The 17,421-nt window shown below is 34.9% G+C and overlaps 1 protein-coding gene and 1 non-coding gene across 4 annotated transcripts in view; both read left to right on the forward strand.

Moving 5' to 3' along the window:
• TSC22D2 (TSC22 domain family member 2) overlaps positions 1–17,421 on the forward strand; it is a 52,276-nt gene that overhangs the window by 13,334 nt on the left and 21,521 nt on the right. Inside the window, exon 2 of one of the 3 annotated variants that reach the window (XR_010726814.1) lies at positions 10,792–10,950. The exons of the other annotated variants lie outside the window; for them this stretch is intronic. The gene's annotated coding sequence lies outside the window, so the exon portion shown is untranslated. The remainder of the gene's footprint in view (positions 1–10,791; positions 10,951–17,421) is intronic. 3 annotated transcript variants of the gene reach the window in all.
• On the forward strand, positions 14,019–14,193 carry LOC136312418 (small nucleolar RNA SNORA81). Its single transcript, XR_010727000.1, has one exon. It is a non-coding gene; the product is annotated as a small nucleolar RNA SNORA81 (small nucleolar RNA).

Consider the following 17,421-nt stretch of genomic DNA (forward strand, 5'->3'; position numbering starts at 1 on the left):
GAATCAAAGTAGTAATTGTTTAACTCTTGGCGAGAAATTTGACCTGACAAGCTTGTTTGCTAGAATTCAGTAGATCTGTATTACTGTTTTGTAAACCCCTAAAACAGTTTGTTTTCTCACAGAAATGTTGTGTAAATTTTACTTTTAACTTTTAAAAATATTGAATGGAGTCGAGTTTATTTATGGTAAAAGACCTTTGGTTTATCTTTCTGCTTACACACATTCTATAGTATATGCTCTGTCGAATTATTTTGCTGAATATTTATTAGCACTCCATCGTTCTGTTGCTAATTAATAGACGTTCAGCACTAACGATGTTTTTTAAATTCTCATAAAGCTTTGTAAAATTCTTTTAACTCTGCCTGGCAACGCATTTGTGTCCTCTGGCATAGTCTGGGTAACACTCGTGGACTCACTCCGTGTCTTTCATTAGAAAGTAGTATTGCTAAGTGTATGTCATGCTTAACATATCATGTTAACACATGATCTGCATTGCCTAGAAATGGTAACAGTCTTTTAATTCTTTGGCTTGATTTGCTGTGTGTGTCACTCTAAAGAAATTTTCTAACAAAGTATCTTTTTGGTGATGTGTTCCTTAGTTACTAAAAATGTTTTTAAATAGTTACTTGTAAAGCAAAAAGTTTCAAGATTTATAGTACCAAGTTTATAAATTCAATTTTTAAATTGTTCGGCTAAAATAAATAATTCAGTTATAGCAGTAAATTAAGACATAAATGTAGACTGTGGCATGAAACAAGTATGAAGGTTTAATTATTCAAATGGCTTACCAGATGTAGCCAGGGTGAGTACTCTGGTGTGTGCTTTCATTTTTCCCTTAGAAAAAAATAGCACTCTATATAGAAATGTAAGAATAGTTTTCAAATGTATGGTGATTTATTTCAAAGAGCTGTCATGAGCTGCCATGACATCAGTATGAAAATATATTGTTTTCATCAAGTCACTATAGAAAAATTTGAGCTTTATTTTTTTATAATGTTGATTTAATACTGAAAGATCTTTTGTTTCATTATAAAACAACCATAGAAATTGCCTGCTCTTCATTTGTTTTTTACAGCTAAATATTCCTTATCTGTTTTCTTTTTTAGATAAGCAGAAACATTTAAAGTATCAGAAATGAGGCAAGTTGTTGTATCTGTAGTTTCTCCTGGGTTGAAAATACTTTCTCTTCTCCTTGGAGCCTATTGTCCAGAGCCAAAGAAGTTAACAGATACTTGTCTATAGTATGTCAAAGCCAGTATATAATCAGAATTCATATTCTAAATCAGCCATTTTCACTGTCAGTTGGCCTGTTGGTACTGAGGTGACCAGCCAACCCAGTAGAAACTGACTTCCTTTTAACTTTTTAATCAGTTTATTTAATTTTCAATTGAGAAGGGTAGTGGGTAGTAAGTGGCTAGCTTATTAATTCCAACTCTTTACTACTTCACTTGGCAGTTATCTCCAGACTTTAATTAGCTAAAAAGGTATTGTGGGACTATTCTTTTTCATTGTAGACAAGGGTTGAAAATGTGTGTGTTTGTTAAGCTTTAAAAATATTACATATAAACTTCTGAACTTGTTTGTGTTAGATCTCACCAAATTGCCTTGTTTGTTTTTGGCTATTATAAATTCAGAATTTAAATTTTTTTTCTAATTTTTTTCTGACAAGTAAGCATTTCGCTGGGATGATTCTATTAAATAGAATCATTCAGGAGTTTAAGAAACTGTGAATCCCTTACATCATCTATTTGCTTTGAGGTATAAATTTGCCTATTTCAGGCTCCTTTTTATGAAATTTTGGAAATCATTTTCAGTAGGGGCAGCTTTAAGCCCTGTGCCAGTTTTCATTAGACCTGCCCTAGATATCTGCACGTCCTGGTTTTGCCTTACTGGGAAAGAAGGCTGGAGTCTTTTTCCGCCTTAAGCATTCGGCCATCACTGCTACTGCAGGATTCTTCTCAAAGCGTATATTTTAATCAAAATATAAGTAACTAACGGACTTTTCTCACATTGACTTAAAAGTTCTCTCATGGCCCCTCTGTTTTCTTCCCCGTTTAAATTAGAATTAATCAGGTTGAGAAGCTTTTCACCAGTCAGTCTGCTTCTGCTTGTGTTTAGATACTCTCTCTTCTTTCTCTTTTCCTGTAGGTACCATCATTGTTTTCTGGCTCCCCCATTTGTTATTTGCAGGGTCCTCGGGGAATCAATCGCTGAAACGATCACCAAATATAAAAGGAATAGATACTGATGTCTCAAAAAATAATACAAGCCTTTCTTAGGAAGCCCAAATGTTTGCATAGACTATTTATGAAAATGAGTAATATAGCTTCCATAGGTAACTTCCTGGGGATTATCTTATCAAGAAGTTCATTTGTAGTGATATCATAGACTAGTATCATTTTATTATAGTAGCTTTAAATTTTGACTATTTTTCTGCTTTAAAGACTAGCTTTCCAAATTTAATTATTGGCATTGCTTTGTTAAATCAATAGAATTTGTATAGAAACTTACCTTGATGAACACTGGGGAGCAAACACTCACGATGAGTCCTTTGTCTGCCAAAGCTCTGAATAAGGATTTAGCAACAGCCTGACAAGGCCTTGGTGGCACAGTCGATAGAGCATCAGCCTGGGATGCTGAGGACCCAGGTTTGAAACTCATGTTGATGGCTTGAGCAAGGGGCACTGGCTCAGCTGAAACTCCCTTCCCTCCCTTCAAGGCACATGTGAGAAAGTAATCAATGAACAACTAAAGTGACACAGCTACGAGTTGATGCTTCTCATTTCTCTCCCTTCCTGTCTGTCCCTGTCTATCCCTTTCTCTCTCTCTCTCTCTCTCTCTCTCTCTCCTTTGCTAAAAAAAATTAACAATTTTACTCTCTTTTAACTATCAACTCAGGAAGGTAAACAAGTACTAGAGGGAAGAAACTTCAGGTCAGGTAGACTAAACAAAGAAATCAGGTAGCTTTAAGGATTTAACCAGTTGATAGACAACTTGCAGTACTGCCTTAGTGAAGAAAATACATAAATGTACTTAACAAATGAGAGTAATAGTTGCTAGGTTCACATTTTCTTGTCCTTCCTTATGATTGCACCAATATTTTAACCCTCTGAGGAGTGAGTTTTTTTCATGCTCGCTGAGCCCGGGAATTTTTTTTCAAAAAAATGAAATTAGTTACAGTTACAGTTTTATTAACTTAAAATCATGTTTGTATGATAATCAATTTATGGAAACAAAAAGAACATACATTTGCATTTTTTTAATGTTGCCTTCCACATGTATGACTGTGCTCGGGATGGTCAGGAGGCACGAGGACGTCTATGAACATTTGTACTACTCAGAGGGTTAAGAGGGATAATTAAGGAAAATAGTCCATGTGGGTTATGAACTTAGTTTATGGTGTGTTTTTTACTAGATACTGGATGATTATACTTGAAATTTTATACAGAACTTATTCATTTATAGCTATTTTAAAAATTATTAGATTAAAAAACTTCTTGTTTAAACTAAGGCAGTTTGTTAGAAAAGACTTTCAGTATTTATTATCATTTTTTTCTTTGAGATTTTATTTTTGAAATTAGGAGTAAATCAGAACAGCTGCTTGTATGAAACTGTTTTGTTTTACTCAGACTCCAAGAAGCTTCAGTTCATCATTAACACCCACCAGCACTTGTCAACCCAACTGGTAAAACTCGGGTTTCAGAACTTGGCTAATCTAGTTTTTAAATGCTCAGTGATAAGACGTTTTAAAAATCTTTTTGTTGAAGTATAATTTGTATCAGAAAACTACACTATTACTCATAAGTGTACAGCTCAAACTGAACACACCTGTGTAAGCAACACTCAGATCAGGATACCAGAATATTACAAGCTTCTTCATGACCCCTTCCTATCACTTCCCATCCTCAAACTAACTTCCATTAAGTGGAATCATACACTGTGTATTTTGTTTCTGTCCCCTTTGCCCAGTAGAATGTTTGAGATTTGTCCCTATGATTCAGCATAATTGTAGATCTGAACTACATAATTTTCAAGAATCACCAGTAGTGGTTACTTTGTTTGAGATGTTAATGGTTTAATGTTCTCTCTTAATGATTATATTGTTAAGAACCTTGAAGATATGAATCTGAACTGTTTTAAAACCACCCAAAATATATTCCCTAATAATTTGTATCTAGTACTTACATAACTTACCATCTGATTACATTTTTACCTATTCCAGTTCAGAATAGCTAGTAGAAGATAATCAAAGACACTAAAAATTAGACACATTTTTAACAAACTGTCACTTTGTAATACTGGATCTTTTTTTTTTTTTTAGTGAGAGGAGGGGAGGCAGAGAGACTCCCACATGCTCCCTGACTCCCTCACCGGGATCCACCCAGCAAGCCCACTAGGGGGGGTGATGCTCTGCCCATCTGAGGTGTTGCTTCATTGCTCAGCAACTGAGCCCTTCTCAGGGCCTGAGACAGAGGCCATGGAGCTATCTATCCTCAGTGCCCAGAGCCAGCTCGCTCCAATTGAGCCATAGCTGCAGGAGGTGGAGGGGAGAGAGAGCGAGAAGAGGAGGGGTGGAAGAGCAGATGGGCACTTTTGTGTTCCCTGATCAGGAATCGAACCCAGCACATCCACAAATCGGATGAACCCTCTACCACTGGGCCAACCGGCCAGGGATCTCAAATTTAGGTGAAAACCTAAGGAGTTGATTAAAAAATGTCCAAATGACACTAAAGGAGGAAGTCATAGCTGTTACTGGTTGACAGCATTTATAAATTTAATAACCTGAAGCAGGTACAGAAATTGAAAGGACTTGTATGTAAATTGAAGAAGGTTGAATAGGTAGAGTAAAAAATACCTTAGTGCAGGGGTCTCAAACTCAACTCAGCATGTGGGCCGCAGAGCAAGATCACAGCCGTTCAGCAGGCCGCGCTAGGTCTACAAAAGGCAACTGTTATGCAACACTTTTCTCACTGCAGTTGAAAACAAAAAAAAATCAGTACAACAAGCACAATCGTACATGCAGTTTACTCAGTGTCACAAAACGACCAGAAACTGTAGTTCGCATCACAACTGCTGTTAACTAAGCCTATATCTAGCTAGGATGCTAGAGAAATGAAAAATACAAGTAGGCCCCTAGGCTTACTTAATTTTATCCAAAATATTTTGAACTTCGTGGATTAGTCTGCGGGCCGCACAAAATTGTTCGGCGGGCCGCGAGTTTGAGACCCCTGCCTTAGTGTATTAGTTGACTCATTTTTAGTTTTGGTTAGCAAATGACAGGCCTGCCACCAAAGCTAATGAAATTTTAGGCAGTGTTTCTAGAACTAAACAGGGAAATGGTGACAGACCTATTGTGCTCTGTTTCTGTAGAATAGTTACGCTGAATACAAAGCCAACTAGACAGTCTGCTTTCTGTATACTCTGTCTCAAAAGCCAGGTGAGTGTTTCAGCAGGCAGGCTTGAGCTTACTGTCTGAGAGTGGATGGTTCCCCTGGAAAGTAGTCTTGCAAGCATTAGAAAAAATAAAGCTGTTTTCCTGGCTGTTAATCAGGAATGTTAACTTTGAGCGAGATTTAGAGCCAATTACTTTAAAATCCCTACTTTGTTTAGTTTTATTTCCCTTACTTAGTTCTGTATGGAAAAAAGGTAAGAAAAGCCTTAGAATTGAGCTCCTTTACTTCTTTTTTTGTCACTGTTGGCCATGATAATCATAAGACCTCAGAGTTATATATTTGCTTAAGGAATGGAAGTCTCGTATTCTAGGCAATTAAGTAGTGGTCCTAAATAAGGCAACCAATGAGCAGGTTCTTAATATGGAAGAAGATAGGTAGAAAGATCATCACATGATTGGAAGTGATAACTTAAAATTCAAGCATTTTATGCCTCTCAAGTACAGCTGGAGGGATCAGTCAAGGCTTCTTCATTAGAAGGTAGCTTTTTGAGTTGGAAGCTGAAAGGCCTAGAGTTTAGTCATGAAGAGTAAAGAAATGAGGAAAAGGGAACATTCCAGTTGGAGGAAATTCTGTAAACCACTGTGAAAAAACAGGGCTTATGTGAGAAAGATGATTAAATTTGATTGGTGCATCAGCCATTTGGAGGTAATGAAGGCCTCAATTAGGCAATGGCAATGAGGAAAGAATGGTTATCAGAAGGTAGGAGTTATACAATTTAGCAGCTGTTGGATATGATAGGGAAGCAGTCAGATCTGACTCCAAAAGGTCAAACCTAGTAGAGGGAATGGTGGTACCATTGGAAGTTTTAGTGAAAGGGTTGGTTTGGGAAGAAGAAAATAGTGATGAGATGTTTTTAGCTACTTGTGGATGAACTGAGATGGTGGGAAATCAAGGTGGATACTTGGATACATACAGCTGGAACTTCAGGCCTTCAGATTCGTAGAGAAATCAAAGCTACAAGAGTTTGAGGAGCTATTGACTTACTGATTATATATAGCATTTCTTCTCCTCTTAGCTTTTCTGTGGCTAGCTGAAATGGCATTCCTGACATGCTTACGTTATTTTTCGCACATAAACGGACTTCAGAATTGATGATGAGAAATTATTAATTGCTCATGCATTATTATATGCTTCTGTTCAAGTGTTTACTACCTTCCACTTTAGTTAATGATTTTCTCAACTTAAGTCACCACAGCCTGCCTGCTCTTGACAGGTCACAGTAATTATTTTCAGGATGAAATTTGAGAACTAGTTTAAAAAGTTGGAAATAGTTGGTAGGTTGTTGTTGTTTATTTTATTTATACTTTTGACCAAGTAGATTTGAAGTAAACCCAAGTCTGAACAGAACAGAAACATGTGTGTTTGTGTGTTAAGTAATTTGCTAAACCCAATTAATGTTTTTCTATAGAATTTAGAACTCTGTAGCATAGCTTTTTAAGAAGAAACTCTTGCTGAACTTGTTTAGATGAGAAGAAAATTTTAATATAGCCTGGAATTGTTGAACCAGAACAAATATGTATGATATAAACATCTGTTTTATCTTGTTTCCATTCTGGTTCTCAGTAATTTAAAATTTTAAACTCATACTTCTTCAATATATTTAAATCTGCAGATAGTCTGGCAGCCTTTTAAAAGGAAGCAAGAAATACTAAGTGAAATTTTAATTTTTTGTTTTCATTAGGATTTGAGTTGATAATAGATGAGAGAAATGACATTATAAGCCAACATTATTTGTGTGTGTGTGTGCATGCACACATATATAATTTTAAATCACTGAAATCAGGAACTATATTAGATTTTGTGATTGATAAGAGAACTTATATATGTTAGCTTACCAAAAATTAGCTGTGTTGAGGTTCAGTTGACTGCTTCTAAAATATTTTTCATATTTGACAAATTTAAGCATGTGATAATTTAAACTGTATATTCATTGACAAATATCCTTAAGAAATAGCATTTTATACCATTTAGTTTCCTGACTGTTTTCTAAGTTTGAAGATTATAATTACTTAAAAGATTCAGATGCTCACATTGTAAATTTTTTTTCTTAGTTTTTGTGATATTTAGCCCAGAAATAGTAGTGTGTATAACCTATGTCCTGGAGTCCAAATATAGATCTTTCCTACATATCTCCTTGGTAATACCAAAATAAAGACAAGTAATCTCTCCCAAGACCTACACACTATTAGAAGGGAAACAAGGAAGGAAAAGACTTGGTCTGACTAATCCCATTCCCTTTGTTCACAGTGACTATTAACCATTGAGTCTCAGAAAATTTCTGTTTATTTGCAGCAGCCATTTGTTTTACATATTGCTAGATTTTTGAGAAAAAAATATTAATAGATGTCTGGGATGTTCATGACATACTTTGTTTAAAGAAATGGGGTATCAATTCTAAAAGCATAATATGTGATAGTATCTTAAATTATAAGAACAGGTATATTTCCTTTATGTTAGCTGTTACTGATAAAAGCTCAGTGTTAAATATTCAACTTTCTGTTAGCAAAGCCTTCAGGTCCTTATTATATATATTTGAGTTATATATAACTGGCTTCCCATTTTTGTGTTTTCATTTTATCTTCTTTTCTCACCCTCAGTTTCAAATTATTTTTTGTATCTCTGTAACCTTTCTACTTTTGAAAGAATGAGAAGTATAAGACATTGTGAATAAACATGATCTATTAAAAATGTTAATAACCTAAGTAGTATTAGAATTGTTTTTTCAAAGCTGTATTAATGAAATTCTTCTATGCATTTTGCATATCTTCCACCTATTGATGCATTTGATATAATACATAATATGCCTAATCAACCTTTTATTTTATATTTAATATCTTGGCTAAACCACAGATTTGTGAGGTTTCCTGTAATTGTGTATGTCTTTTAATATGTGAATTTTTTGGAACACAGTCTTTCAGCATTCTCATTGTATCTGTTATATTTGGACTAATTTTTTTCCATAAGTTTATTTTTGCTATCTCTAGTATTATTTCTCCAATTATTTCTCCAATACATAATGTATGGAAAGTCTGTATGTAATTTACTGGAGTCATACAAGCTTTCTCCATTTTCCTCTTTCTGCACTCAAAAATAAACACTTCTGATCTTTGGAGAAGTAAGCATTGATTTATCATGTCTAGGATTTCTCAAAACAGTGTAGTGAACTTTTTAAAAAATGTGGTTTGCACTTCAAAATGAAATTTCGTATTAAATGAAGCTAAGCATATTTATTCAATAATAAATTCCTTTAAGAATGCTCTTAGATTTGATTTTACATAGCAATTTTCAAATAATAACTTGGAAGTTGCAAATCATCCTCCTTTTTGCCCCCATATGCTTTATTCTATTAATACAAATTTGCCATAAAACTAGCTAAATAATGGTAAGCTTAAGCCTCGTTCTTGCTGGACTATACTATAAGCACTTAAATAGCATATTCTCAGTTAAATGAGATTTTTCCTTCTCACAAATTGAAAAAGAATGAAATGATAATTTAGAAATGATCAGGATTTGTTTTTGATAGCAATCTTGATTAATCTTAATTCACCCACAAACCTATCAGTTACCTAATTTTATTTCAGATTTTTAATAAAGATTTTCTTATGTTGGAATTTAGTAATTGAAACTCATATGTGACCCCCTCTAAATTTGAAAATGCATGCTCAGGAAAATTTTGATATAGAAATTCTATTTTTTTTAATGTCTATAGCTCCAGAATTTACCATAGTTTTGTATCATGCATATCACTTAAAAAAAATTTTGTGAGCTACATAGTGAAATAACTAAATTTGCTTTTTATGGCTGGTTTAAATTCTGTTTTCTAAAGGCTATCCAAACATTTATGCATAACAGTGTTTGTGGTTGGCAGGCCTTTTAACAAAATATCAGGTAGTCTGCTCCTTAAATGACCAGTTAACTCCTCAAAGCCTTTACAGGCGAGACAGATGACCAGAAGCCGTGTATTTCAGAAAGCATTCACTTTGCTCAATGTGGCCAGGCTGTGTAGTCTCACGGGACTTGTCGCACAAAGTGTAAATTATCCAAGTAACATTTAAAAATATCTGGTAGTATTTTGGTTGATAGGAAATACGAGTTGCATTAAATTTTCAAAAACCATTTCAGTAATATTTTGATGAAATGACCACAACTTTAAATTATTATTTATCCTCATAAATATGGATTTTTGCCTTCACCAGGTGATTATATTATAAGGCTGTGCTTTGACAAATGACAGTGAAGTTGAATGATTTTATTGAAGTCAAATGTGTTGTGAGATTACATTTGGGAAGATATTTGGAAATTGGAAAAATCCTAGTAGTTCTTCAGGTTATACGGGATACTTTAAATGACCATGTGTGATAGAAAAATTTCTCTGCAAGTTAAAACCTTGAACAGCATAACCCAGTCCCTACATTTGGGGCCGATATCTCCAGAGTGGCCGGAGTTTCCTTCACAATGCTGTCTTTGAGCCTTCTCTAGCTTTGCACATATTGGTCTTCCTTAACAATGGCCTCCTTCTTTCCCCTCCCCCTCACCCCATTACATCATTAGGGGGTTAATTTAGGCAAAAATATGCCCCTGAATCTGTGGGTTGCCTTTTTTGTGGATTACTAACAACTGAAAGTATAAATGACAATTAGACAGAAAATATTGATTTTACCCTTCACTGATTAAAATAGATGCCCAAATGAAAGCTTTCTTGTAAAAAATAAATTTAAGATTATAGTCTTAATGAAATAATTGTTACCATGATTATACCTCCCTACTGTCAATTTGCTTTAGTGCCCACATACAGATGAACAGTAGGACCACTTCTGAATAGAACACATAAATGACATTTTATTATTCCCACCATGATGTCTAATTTTGAAACTGGGGGTAGTAGGGACAGACTAGGATTTAGGTACAAAAGTTGCTATCTTGAGCATTTAAATGATCAGTGTAGATTATTACTGATCCAGCCATCTGTGCTATAAGCCAAGAAAGGCATAGATGGATGTGGACCAAACAGTAGAATTCCAGTGCCATTCTGTAGGACTACAAAGTTGTCCATAGCAAGTTACGGTGTTCCATCAGTTTCTGGATCATGAGCTTAAACCTATAATTGATTCCATTTCTGTTGACTCTTTACTAACAAGTATTCCTGATGGCCTGAAAGTCCATGTTGAAATTGAAAGTTTGAAGTATACAGATTAAATATGAAATTATTTTACATTAAAAAAATACTTTTAAGTACAAAATATCAGTTGTGTGATCATGGTAAAGCATAACACTTTGCTATAAAAGATTTTTAAAGGCTATTTGATTAAAACATTTATTTACTTAAACTCTTTGCTAGAATTTTTTTTAGAATTCAGCATCGGAGGAGGAATGTGACATTATAATGATCGAAAGCCGAAAGTTTAAAAGTTGTGATGCCCTCACATGGTTGGAGGGTTATTCTAGCTTCTAAGGACTGAATGTTGTCCACAAGAGTGTCTCATCAGGTCATAAATTGGTAAGACTTAATGGATTAGATTTTATGTATTATACCTGATGTTATTGTATTGAGATGAATATTGATGAACAAAATGGGCACATTGTATAACTAAGTATAGTATTAAATATGTTAAAACTTGGAATTTTAAATACTTGATGTAATCCTTTTGAAGTCTCATGAAGCTAAAGGCCATATCTTTACAGTGGTGTTTAATAAATAATCAGTTTTTAAAATAAAGTGACCTCCTATATTATAGTAAGATTATTTAAATATTGCTATTGCATCTGCTGTAGATGCTTATTATAACATAGGTGAAAGCCCCAAATACTTTCTAGTTATTATTGCAGGAGCTATTTGAAAAATAATAAGTTAATCTTTAAAAATAAATTTTCAATCATTTCCTTCATACACTAAAGTTTAATTAATTTTATTGCTTTGGGGATTTTATTTTTCTTAATAAAGCATCATTCTTCTTGATGTCTCTCTAAACATAAAGCCAAGAAAATTTTCTCAGTTCTTAGATTGAGAACACCTAAGATGCCAATATCAAATCAGAGTATGTTAGAAGTCAATAAACATTTTTTGTATGCCCCCAAAATTAAAACATTTCTTTTGGAATTATATTTTAGGGCTTAGAAAACAAAAAAATTTTAACCTGTTTTGTGTGCCTATTTATTTTGCTTTGTTTTTACACAGCTGTACTTTGGAAAGAGATTCTTGGAATAATACAGTTTAGATTAGAATGAGATCTTAGTCTGCATTCTGAAGATCATATTTTTCAGATAAAAAAACTTGGATTACGTTACATGTTGAAGTCATACAATTGTAGAATTAATATTTTTATTTAAATGTGGTGCACGGATCCTGCAAGTCTATTAAGATTATTTGCAATTATCATCTAAACAAGCTACCATATCTATTTCTGACTTCATTCCTAACCAGAGATGAGTTACTCTCTATCTTAAACATACACACACACTCCCTCACCTACCTACCTACCCACCCACCCATCCTTATCATTTGAATAATGTTCTGATTTGTTTTTGATAGGGTATTCTATGATTTCCTATTGATCATATTTTATAAACTGAGATTTCTTAAACCAGTAATTGAAGTCAGAGGAAGTCTGGAAGGAAATAAAACAAACTAACAACAGTTGTCCCTTATATTATATACTTTTTTTTCACTTTCTACAATAAATTATATAACTTTGGTAATTAGGAAAGTAATTTCTAATTTTTAGTGTAAGATATCCATATTTATTAGTCAGGGGTGACTAATAAGATAAGGGGATTTTGAATTTAGTGATGGTTCATCCTCTGTTGTAAAACCATTAGCTTCAGGGGATAAGACCCTTAGGAAATTTTGGCTTGAACATTACTGTATGTTCAGTTTTCAGTGTAAGGTTCAGAGTTTGTCAGATTTTCAAAAGTTATTGTGTAGCATTGCTATTGAATATTTGTGTCTAAGGGACAAGACTTGTTAGACACCTAAATGTGTAACTTACTAAAGAAACTTTTAATGAATACATTGTAACTTACTTGTATTTATCTAAGGCTAATTTATTATAAGTGGACCGATGGAACAAATAGAGTCTACTTCCTTTTAGTTTAAGAATGTCATACTGTCAGTCTCTGTGCCCAGATATTGATTGGATTTCTACACAGTATAGATGTGTCCTGATACTGAGTGGTACTGCTTGTGAGACATAGCTGAATATTTTTGGCACATTATTTAATTTTCACAGCAGCCATGTTATTACATAGATACTATCAGGACCCTGGCCAGTTGGCTCAGTGGTATATAGCATTAGCCCAGAGTGTGGCTGTCCTGGGTTTGATTCCCGGTCAGGGCACACAGAGGAAGCAGCCATCTGCTTCTCTACCTACCCCCCCTTCTTCTCTCTATCTCTCTTCTCCTTTCCTCCTGGATCCATAGCTCAATTAGAGCGAGTTGGTCCCGGACGCTGAGGATGTTCCATGGCCTCCTTCTCAGGTGCTGACAAATGTTATGGTTGTAACAGAGCAAGGGCCCCAGATGGGCAGAACGTCACTGCCTAGTGGGCTTGCCTGGTAGATTCCCTTCGGGGAACGTGCAGGAGTCTGTCTCTGCCTCCCCTCCTCCTACTCCTCTTCCTATAAATAAATAAACAAACGACATACATATTTATACATGCATACTATCAGTATCTTCAATTCACGGAGAAGGAGATTGAAAGTTTTACAGAACTTAAGTAACTTGCTCAGGTCACAGAGCTGTTAGCTATGATTCAAATCTAGCTTTCTGAATAGAACTTGGGCTCTCAATTGACTCTGCAAATTGGAATGCAGAGTAATCCTGGAAAACTTGAAGGATAAGAGAATGAGTGAATTGATACTGTATATTGATGTGAATACATAAATTTGATTTCTTTTGAATTTAGTGATGGTTCATCCTCTGTTGTAAAACCATCTTTTTAAAGCACTTGCCAAAGTAGTAAATTTGGCAACTTGCTTACTATCTAAAATTTTGTTTTTATTACATTAGAAAATAACCTATTCAAATTTATTTATTTTTGTGATAGAGACAGAGAGAGGGACAGATAGGGACAAAAACAGACAAGAAGGGAGAGAGATGAGAAGCATCAATTTTTCGTTGTGGCACCTTAGTTGCTCATTGATTACTTTCTTATATGTGCCTTGACCAGGGGGCTACAACAGAGTGAGTGATCCCTTGCTCAAACCAGCAACCTTGGGGTTTCGAACCTGGGTCCTCCACATCCCAGACCGACACTCTATCCACTGCACCACTGCCTGGTCAGGCTCAAAATTATTTTTTTATTTAGAAATTAAATGTAATGGGTGACATTGAGCAATAAGAACCTATTTAGATGTAATGCTTATGATTATAAGCCCATTTTATTATATATTATAAAAGTTTTAGTACTTACTAGAATAGTATTGTAGGACAACCATTAAGGAACTCACTGTAATATTTAGGGTATATAAATAGCAAACCCTGGGAAAGGGGTTAAAAAGCTACTTTGATGTTTCTTGGTAAGGGGATGAATCCCATGTAAAACGCTCTACTAAGTGCTACATCAGTTTCCCATTTGTCCTTAGTTGTGAATAATTCTATTAAAATTTGTTTTTATTAAATTTTCATAATAATGTTAGCAGAGTACACACAAGAAGCAAAGTAAATGCAGTAGATTGTAAAGACTGGGGTGGACCTCTTTCTTAATGTCTAGTATCTTTTGTCTTAAGATTTGGTGCAATATGTTAAAAAAAAAATTTTTCATTTATGTCTACTTTAAAATAGTTATGCAGCAAAATTTATTTTTTGAATACATGGAATTTTTATTGATCACCTACTTTGTGCGAATTCTTTTGATTAGTTTAATTTTATTCTCAAATGAGCTCCAGACATTATAACTGTTTTCCCTTTTTTGAGGGAGAGGCAGGGAGAGAGAGACAGGAACATCAAGCTGCTCCTGTGTGTGCCCTGACTGGGGAATCGAACCAGCAACCTCCACATTCCTGGACAACTGAGCAGTCTGGCCAGGACATGCATGGGTTTGTTCGTTTGTTTGTAGGGTGAGAGAAGGAAAGGAGAGAGGGGAGAGGGAAGGGAAGCATTCACTTGTTATTCCACTCAGTCGTGCATTCATTGGTTGCTTCCTGTGTGTGCCCTGACCGGGGATCAAACCTGCAACCTTGTCCTTTCAGGATGACCCTCTTAACCAACTGAGCTAACCGGCCAGGGCCCTGTTTTCCTATTTTTAAGTGTTTAAAATAAAGTTTCTTTGTCTAAATATGGCTTTAAAGTTAAATGCACAATAACAGTACTACTTAAAAAATAGTGGAACCATAAGAATTTGTTTAGTCTTCAGTTAAAGTGAAATAGTGTGCAGATCAAGTAGAAACTTATTTGTTCAGGGCCTTGGTTAAAAATATACAGACAGCTTGATAGGTCAGCAGAATATGAGAATCCTATTTTAAAAGTCTTTTAGGTAATTAATTTGTATGTCAGCTCCTTTAGTAGAAATATACATATTTGCCTTTTCAAAATTGAAATTGTAGTTTGGGAAATAGAATGAGAACAATCAAACTTAACGCATGTTTTTACCCCATTACTCTTAGTGTTCGCATATTCCTTTCCTGACCTTAGTATATTTGCATTAATAATAATACTTGCATTCATGGATAAGTAGCTTTTAAGGAGTTTTTAGTGTTCCAAATATTTGTCTGTTTGCACAAATCTCATAGTGATATGTCATGGGTTTTGAGTTTTGGATTGCTGTTTTGACATCTGTGAAACCATTCCTTCCCGTTTTTCTTTCTGCCTCTGGTTGTTTCTTCTCAGTACGCTTGGCAGGCTTTTCCTTTCTATCATTTCAAGTGTTACTGGTGTCCTCAGGATGCTGTCTAGACCTTCTTTTTTACATTTTCCATCATGCTAAGCTAAGGCATATAATATAGATGGTGTTGGGTGTCCCCTGTACGCTATAGGAAGCTGTCTAAGCACTCAAACCTGTTACCTGGGAATCTCTCCTTACATTCAGACTTCCCTGGCGTCTCATCGCCAGTTAACCACGTAGCACTGCCATGCTTGTCTCCTGAGTATTTCTGCAGCCTTTTCACCTCTCATCCCCATTCAGAGCACAGTCCTTTCTTACGTGGAAATGCAACAACTGTCTAACTGCGCTTCATTATTTGAGCTTTCTAACATGGCTAACTATACCTACTGTTGTTTTCACGGGGAACATTTTTGTGTGTGTCGCTTTTTATCCCTACCCAAATGTGGCAATTCCTCTACTGAACATTCTTTCCTGACCCTAAATCTTGATTATGTGCCCCTAAAATATCCTGCAAAATTTTAACCTGTCTTAGCATTTCTCACACTAACTTACCTATCTCCTGCACTAGACTGTAACCTCAAACTCTAGAATTATGTTTATTTGATATCCTAACCCTATTAGCAGCACCTTATAAATGTTCAAGCACGTTAAAATCCCTTTGCATTGTAGTGTCTCAAAATTTGGTATCTGGAACAAATGTTTAAAATTATTATACACAGTTAAAGGTAAGAGCAGGTGTAGAAACCAAACCACCTGACTTCTAAGTTAATGTTCTTTGTGTTTCATGATATTTATTTAGATTTTTATTACTAAACCTTACCAATACAAATTATATAGTTAACGTATTGAGCATTTACCATGTGCCCAACACTAAACTAATGCATTTGCTCACAGAATCCCAGTATGTGGTCCCATTAATTATCCTTTGGAGAGTCTAAGTAACTTGGTAAAGTCATATTGTAAAAGTGGTGGAGTTGGAATTCAAATTGATGAGTATGGCTTCATAGCTGAAGCCTTTTGTTCAATACCATTTCTCAGTTTATCTTCTGAGTCCAGAATTATACATCTGACTTGGAAGGGATTTTAGTGGTCATTTATTCTAGCTACTTTTCTCATCCTTGAATTATGTCTACAACACACCTTTCAAGTTGACATTTAACCTTTGAATACTTCCAGTGATATTTATCTTGGAATCCTGGTCTTCTTTCTTTTCCCATTTTATGTTCAAACCTTTTCTAAACCCTTCCTGTACAACAGAGAATCTAAAATGTGAAGCAGGAAAACCAGATGATTGCCATCACTAAAAGCATTTAGTGAAGGGATTAGGGTCATGTGAAAATATACGCTGCGCTGCACATTGAGTGGAGACTTTAAGCTGAGAGCATTCTCTGATTAGTTACTTGGTTTCATAGCTGCCATAATCAAGAATATAGGTTCCTGTTCATGGCCATAGTTACTGCTGTTAGTAAAAAATAGTTCTAAAGATATTTTTTGTTTTTTTCCAAAAATAGATGAGACAATAAATATAGGTAAGCAGACATTGTTCAATATACTAGAGATCACAAGGATGTTTTTCCACTTGGTAATTAATGATTCCTGTGATGATGCAAAGATTTCATGGGACTCCTTTAGATGTACTTTGACCCACGAGTGTGGAAAGAGTGAATCAGTGCATCTGAATTCTTCAGACTCCTGCATCTCGTTCACTTAGCACTTCTATTTGAGGCATGTTTAAAGGCATGAGGGTTTGAATTCTCTTCTCTATCTGACCTGACCAAACCAGCAAGCTTTCGGTCTTCCCTTTCCACCTCAGGGCAGCTGTTGATTTCTCTTATTTCTTCCCTTTAGAGTCAGTTCTCATTGTCTGTAGAGTAGCGAACCCATGTGAATATTTACAAGGTATGATTCTGCATTTAAGCCTTTTACTAGGTTTACAAAATGATTTCTCCCTAAATTCATGATTCTAACATAAAAATATCTTTTTCAAGGTTTTTATCTAATAGGTAGAACATTAAGAGGTTTTAAAATTCACTTTATTTTCTAAAAAGTCTTCTATGACTGTCATCACCATGATCAATATCCATATATGGAACTGCTAAGTTGCACTGGCATAATTTTGTCAAAAGTAACCTGAAAATCCATGGAGCTTT

This window comes from Saccopteryx bilineata, chromosome 8 (assembly GCF_036850765.1).
Source record: "Saccopteryx bilineata isolate mSacBil1 chromosome 8, mSacBil1_pri_phased_curated, whole genome shotgun sequence".
Classification (NCBI taxonomy): domain Eukaryota; kingdom Metazoa; phylum Chordata; class Mammalia; order Chiroptera; family Emballonuridae; genus Saccopteryx; species Saccopteryx bilineata.